Genomic DNA, 7,023 nt, shown 5'->3' with positions numbered 1-7,023 from the left:
ATATATATATATATATATATATATATATATATATGTATATATATATATATATATATATATATATGTATATGTATATATATATATATATATGTATATATATATATATATATATGTATATGTATATATATATATATATGTATATGTATATATATATATATATATATATATGTATATGTATATATATATATATATATATATATGTATATATATATATATATATATATATATGTATATGTATATGTATATATGTATATATATATGTATGTATATGTATATGTATATATATGTATATGTATATATATATATGTATATGTATATATATATATATATATATATATATATATGTATATGTATATATATATGTATATGTATATGTATATATATATATATGTATATGTATATATATATGTATATATGTATATATATGTATATATATATATATGTATATGTATATATATATGTATATGTATATATATATGTATATGTATATATACATATATATGTTATATACATATATATATATGTATATGTATATATATATATATATATATATATATATATATATATATATATATATATATATATATATATATATATATATATATATATATATATATATGTATATGTATATGTATATATATATATATATGTATATGTATATATATATATATATATATGTATATGTATATATATATATATATATATGTATATATATATATATATATATGTATGTATATATATATATGTATATATATATATATATGTATATATATATCTATATATATATATATATATATATATATATATATATATATATATATATATATATATATATATATATATATGTACATATGAGGCGCCGCGAGGAGGAGTGATGTGAGGGCCACATCGGCCATTTTGGAGTAAATGACACCTAGCACTATTTTAACCCTTCCCCTATCATCTTCATCATGATCAGAAATACGTGGGATATAGCTATATATATATATATATATATATATATATATATATATATATATATATATATATATATATATATATATATATATATATATATATATATATATATATATATATATTTTGCCCTTGTCCCATTTTTCACTTCCGGCAGGATGTACTGAAGTCGCCACAAGGGAGAGTGGGGATACCACCCATTGGTCTGTTGATTCTGGTGATATCTTGAAGAGTGCGGTCAATCGTCTCGTATACCGATTTGTAGGTTATGGGCGCTTCGTCTACGATAATGGCTGATGTGTCCTTCAGGACTTTAGACATGGCTGAGCTGCAGGTGATTTTGCACGTTGGCTGGTCCATCCTGTGCGTATCGAGTGGCACCTTAAAGGTGCTGTGTATTGTTTGACCACCTTGGAGGAGAGTGGCGGCTATTCCGCTTGAGGAAGTTGCCGGCACAATCTCACCTTGGGACCTGATCTTAGCAAGGATGAGACTGATCAGATTCATTTTGCCCGTGCCACCTGTGGCATCGAAGAACATGATGTCGCCTTGGTGGCTGTTATTAGGGTTATCGGTCTGTTGCATAATCTTGAGGAACGTGTTGACGACCTTGTGCTGATCATCTGAAGATTGGTTTGGAGATTTTCTGCCTGCGCCTCGATATCTTCTCGGTCATAGCACACTTCCCACTGGTATTCTCGGGAAAGCCTCTCGTTTGTCATGCTGTGGTGCAGGGAGGCCGTAGATTTCAGAGGTTGGCCACCCATCAGAGCGACCTTGTCTTCGAGACAGCAGAGGGCTTGGTTGTAAATGTTGTCATTGTAGTCTGCGTCTGCGTTGTTCACGCGGCGCCTGTGTTGGTCGAGGAAGTCCTCTGAGAGGTGATCGTGGAAATGTTTCCAGAGGTCAATTGGGTTGCTGGGAACACAGGCTTTGAGGATGATCACCAAGAGAGTTCGCATGTTGGCTGGAGAATGGGTGACTGTGGCCTCCTCCATGGCCAGGCGCAGGTGCTGGTCATCCTCCAGAAGTCCTGTCATATGGCAGGCCTCTCGGAATGTATCGCAGACATGGTTGTTGACTGTCCTCAGATTCTCAAAGGATTTCGGACCGGTCACTTCATTGAGGAGCATTTACAGGAAGTAGCATTCTCCTGCCCTTGGACTGACGGTGAAGATGCAGCCGATTGCTGGAGCCCGCCAGATCTCATTTCGTGGGTCGTTTCCGTCTTATGGGACACCCCTCTTGTGCCGTATCCACTTCTTTGTGCTTCAGTTCCAAGTGTCGTACTCAGGGACATCAGCGTATTTGAGAGTTTTGGCGAATATATCATCGTTGCATCGTTCAAAGAAGGCAGTAAGGGTGTTGGCTGGGGGTGGCCCTTGAGCTATGTTCATTGCGTTGGCTTCGGTGAATATTACTCTTTGTCCGTTCTGGAGGTGCATGGCAAAGCCAACCACTGGTGGAAAGTGATCATGCGTTGGGTGCTCCAGATTGCGCCATCCTGCCTCACAGCTGCCCACGTAGCTCGCATTTTGGAACAGGGCGATCTTCTCTGTTGCTCATTGTCGTGATGTGTTCGCTGCAGCTCAAAAACTGCCTGATCTGTTCCCTTCGTGACAGACTTGAATATGTACTTGATGGAGTTTATGCTGCTACAGAGTTCCACGTTGATGTGGCAATTAAATTCCCGCAGTAGGAGTGGGTTGTATGAGAGGACCCACTTGAGGTTGATAACCTCTTGATTGTTGCATTTTGTTCGCTGTAGCATCTTAATGTTGCCTGTCAGTCCTCCAACTTCCGGCTTGCAGCATCGGTACTTGGGATAGCTGTCTATGCCTTGTTCTGTGCACTGAAGGAAGGTCTTGGGGAAAATGTTTGGTGCACTGCCGGTCCACCATACAGGGCGAGTTCATGTCGATTTTTTTTTTTTTTTTTTTGTATACCTTGGTCAAGGCTCGTATGAGAGCTAACACACAACTCACAGCAAGGAGGCATGAGACAATAGGGGCGGGAGTGGAAGGGACAAAACAGTGGGGAACAGACACATAAGGTGAACTGTGGAAGGGAGAGGGATGGGGATGGGACGGGGAACATGGCGAAGAGAAGATGGACATTTCAGGGACTTTCAGGAAGGAAAGTAGGAGAAATGAAGGAAGTGGGCTTGGGTGGATTATCGGGGGTAGAAAAGATCGAGGATTTGGATGGGGGAAGATAAGAGGTGGTGGTGAACAGCTGTTTTGAAAGCCTGGAGGGAAGAATGGGAAAGAATAGAGTGAGGAAGTTTATTCCAAAGGCGGGATAAAAGAGGAATGAAAGAGTGAAGATGAGCAGTGATTCGTGATTTTGGTAGTTTTACCAGAAGGGGGTTGTTGGCGGACCTTGAGCGCCCTGTGGAAATGTGGTGGGGACAAATCGCAGAGAGAGCAGGGGGGCAAGGCTGGAGAGGAGTCGGTAGAAGACAGAAAGACCACCGACCAACCTGCGGTGATTGACTGAGAGGCCCAAAGACTCAGCTTCATTGCGGGAGATACCGATGATCTTAAATGCCCTGGTTTCGACAGCGTGAAGCCGAGAAAGGTGGGAGGCAGGAGCACCAGCCCAGAGGGGAGAGCAGTACTCCATCAGGCTACGGACAAAAGCTTTGTAAGTGGTCAGGAGCTCAAGAGGGCCGAGGAAGGACTTAGCACGACGGAGGATTCCCAGTCGGCGACTGGCTTTTGAGGCGAGGTTGGAAATGTGACTTTCCCAGGAAAGGTCATGGCAGATAGTGAGACCAAGAAGCTTGAAAGAAAAGACTTCTTCCAGAGGATTGTTGAGAAAGTGGATGGGGGGGTTTTGTAAACGGTCCTTTCGAAGAGACACAGTGAGAGTGTGAGATTTGTCTGGATTGAAAGACATGTTCCACGTGTTGGACCAGTTTGTGATTTTATCCAGATCTGCAGTGAGTGAAGAAGCTGCTGCTTGCCGGTCTGAGGGATGACAGATGGTACGGCAGAGGGTGGAGTCGTCGGCAAAGAGAAATAGAGGATTTTCCAGAGAGTCCGAGAGATCATTGATGAAAACCAGAAAAAGAACAGGGCCCAGAACGCTACCTTGAGGAACTCCAGCCTGCACAGGAAGAGGGGATGAAAGAACTCCATTTAGGGCCACACGTTGACTGCGACAGGAGAGGAAGTCTGCGAGCCATGAGTGGAGATGGCCTTGAATACCATGGGAAGAGAGTTTGGTGAGTAGGGCAGGGTGCCAGACTGTGTCAAAAGCACGTGATATGTCCAGGGATATGGCTCGGATTTCCTGTCTGGCATTGAGGACCTCCATCCATTGATGGGAGAGCAGAAGCAGCATATCCAGGGTAGAGTAACCTGGTCTGAAACCAAATTGATGATTGGAAATCAAGCCATTGGAGAAGAGGAAGGATTTCATATCTGAGGCGATGATGGATTCCATCACCTTGCTGATGATTGGGAGAAGGCTGATTGGTCTGTAGTTATAGGGATCTGTTTTTGCACCTTTTTTATGCAGGGCAGTGATGTTAGCAGATTTCCAAGCAGATGGCAGATGACCTTGGGCAAATGAGAGGGTGAATAGAACAGAGAGAGGGTGAGCAAGAGCAGAAGAGCAGGCTTTGAGGACACGTGGGCTGATGCCGTCTGGACCGGTTGCAGAATCTGACTCGAGGTTTGAAAGCAAGCTCTCCACCTTGTCAGGAGAAAAGGATACAGAGTCCAGGGACAGTTGGGTGCGACTGGGTAAAGTGGGTAGAGATAGTGATGGGTTTAGGACACAAATGGGTTTGCTCCGCAGGGCCGTGGATCATGTTGGACAGCACCAATTTGTGAAGATGTGGGCCTTTGTCCTTGTCGGGAATCTCAGCCGCAATGACCAAGTCGATCTCTTCCGGCCTGATTTTGTACTGTGGGTCTTGCCAGGTGATGATGTGGGCGTGTGGTCGGCCTCGCTTCTGGTACTCAATGCTGTACAGCCAAGCGCGCACCTTGCCAAAGGCAGCCTCCTTCACAATCAGCTCCATCAGCTTCCTGTGCTTTTGGCAGAACACCCGTGCCACCATGTCTGGTCTGTCCTGTGCTTGTTGACCCGACAGGAGGTTGTCCACGATTTCTGGCCACTGTGTGTTACATGTCATGGTGATGAAGAAGTCAGCCCGGCTCATCCTTCGGACATATGCCATGGCGTCACTCTGTCTCTCATGCATGTCACGTAGACTGCCAGTGTAGATGGCTGGAAGTACTACTCTGGCCGACTTGCCGAGGGTCACCATCAATAGCCAGGATGGAGTCTCTTCGGCTGTTGTTGCTGTCTGCTCTGAGAGCCTTTTGTTCACGGCGCAAGAACTGGTCTCTCAGTTTAAATCTTACAGTCGGCATCTACCAGGTATTGTTGGAAGAGGCATGCACCTTGCAGAAGGTAGTTGCCTTCCCTTACCATGATGTGACAGCTGTAGAATTGCTGTTGAGTCACCTTGCGTCCATTCCTGCCGGCGATGTAGATATGGTAACCAACTGTGCCATAAGGGAAGAGGAGTGGATACTGTAGTGGGTATTAGGCTAAATGGAGCCCAGAGATCCTCTTGAGGGCGCCGTCCTTCAGGCGAATGACGATGTCGCGATTTTCCGTTGGTTCATTGTCCATGAGGATGGCCACCTCAGCTGCTGTATCAGTGTTGTATCGTCGTTCATGCTGACCCGGGGCCTCTTGTCCTCTCTGATCACGATCTTCCGTTCTTCAGTATTGTCCTCTTCTATGTTGTCTTTGGCGGTCTTGAGCTGTTGGACGTAGTGGTTGCTGTCTTGGAACCACTCAGTCAAGTTCCCGAGAAGCTATTGATTTAGGCGCCTGTTCTGGCCCCTGATTTCAGTCTGCTGTGCGATGCTGTCGAGGAAATACACCTGGAGGAACTTGGGCTGGCCTTCCTGTGGCCGTAAGAGGCTGCCGATGCGGTGAAACATCTGGCCTTGAATCTTGAAGCTTGGGTTCCATCCCTGCATAGATGCATCCTTGTGGCTGATGCTGGTCATTGAGAAGCAGCCATTGTACTCGCGGATATTGGACAGGAAGGTCTTGCTCATGGGGCCTTCTCCTGAAAGGAGCTCTTGAAGGATTTGATGGAGTGGAGGGAATGGCTGCAGGATAACCTTGTCTCCTGAGCAGCAACTGCCAGGCCTTTCTGCCTTGAATTATTTTTCACCACAGTGGCAGCAGAGCTTCTCCATTGGCCCAATGTTTGCTTTAACATGGAGATCATTTGGGTCATAAGTCAGTGTTGGCCTCTTGGCAGTATCGCTCTCTCTTTGTCGAGTGGTTCGAATACGCTGATCTTCAAGACGGAGAGCTTCGCTTTCCGGAGACTCAGCTGCTCGGGCAGATTCATTGCGTTTTTTTTATTTTGGAGAAGATGCAGTGTTTTCAAATCTTCTGTCTCTGTCATTGGGCTTTCTTCTTGGCATCGGCTGCAGCAGAATTACGACCTACTCATTCTTTATGTGGCACGTTTGCTTTCGAACGAACAAATGCATCCAGGGGAATCCAGGGAGCAATTACAACCAACAGCCGACATGTTTCTTCAAGTAGGGCGGTCTTTCGGCATCTGAAGGGAATTGGGAAGAAGAAAGCTGTCATTTTTTACTAAATAAACTGCATGAAGTGTGTCGTTCAAAGATAGGATTTACATTAGCACCAAATACACGACTGTGGACTATGGTCACATGTCATGTTGAAAACACCCATGGAAAATGTGTAAATTCTCCAGATGATTTACAGCAGCATCAATTACTTGACTGTGGACTGAATGGCCACTGGTGGAAACACTTAGGGAAAAGTTGACATAAATATGCAATGATGTGCTGCTCTTGGGCAGTTATCCTTCGAATGTGCTGATTTGTAAATCCACGACCAATGAAGTTCAGCTTATCTCTCAAAGTGTTCATCTCAAGTGTAATAAATGTCTCCAGGTTTTGGAGTCTGGCAACTGCATCATTTTTGTCCTTGTGAGATGCAGCTGTGGTCAGTCCATGTTTTACGACAAAAATTTTAGTCAGTAACTGCTGG

Source organism: Eptatretus burgeri, chromosome 1, assembly GCF_056783735.1.
Source record: "Eptatretus burgeri isolate ZD-2024b chromosome 1, Ebu_testis_v1, whole genome shotgun sequence".
Lineage (NCBI taxonomy): Eukaryota > Metazoa > Chordata > Myxini > Myxiniformes > Myxinidae > Eptatretus > Eptatretus burgeri.
The sequence above is the reverse complement of the archived record's forward strand: the minus strand, read 5'-3'. Positions refer to the sequence as shown.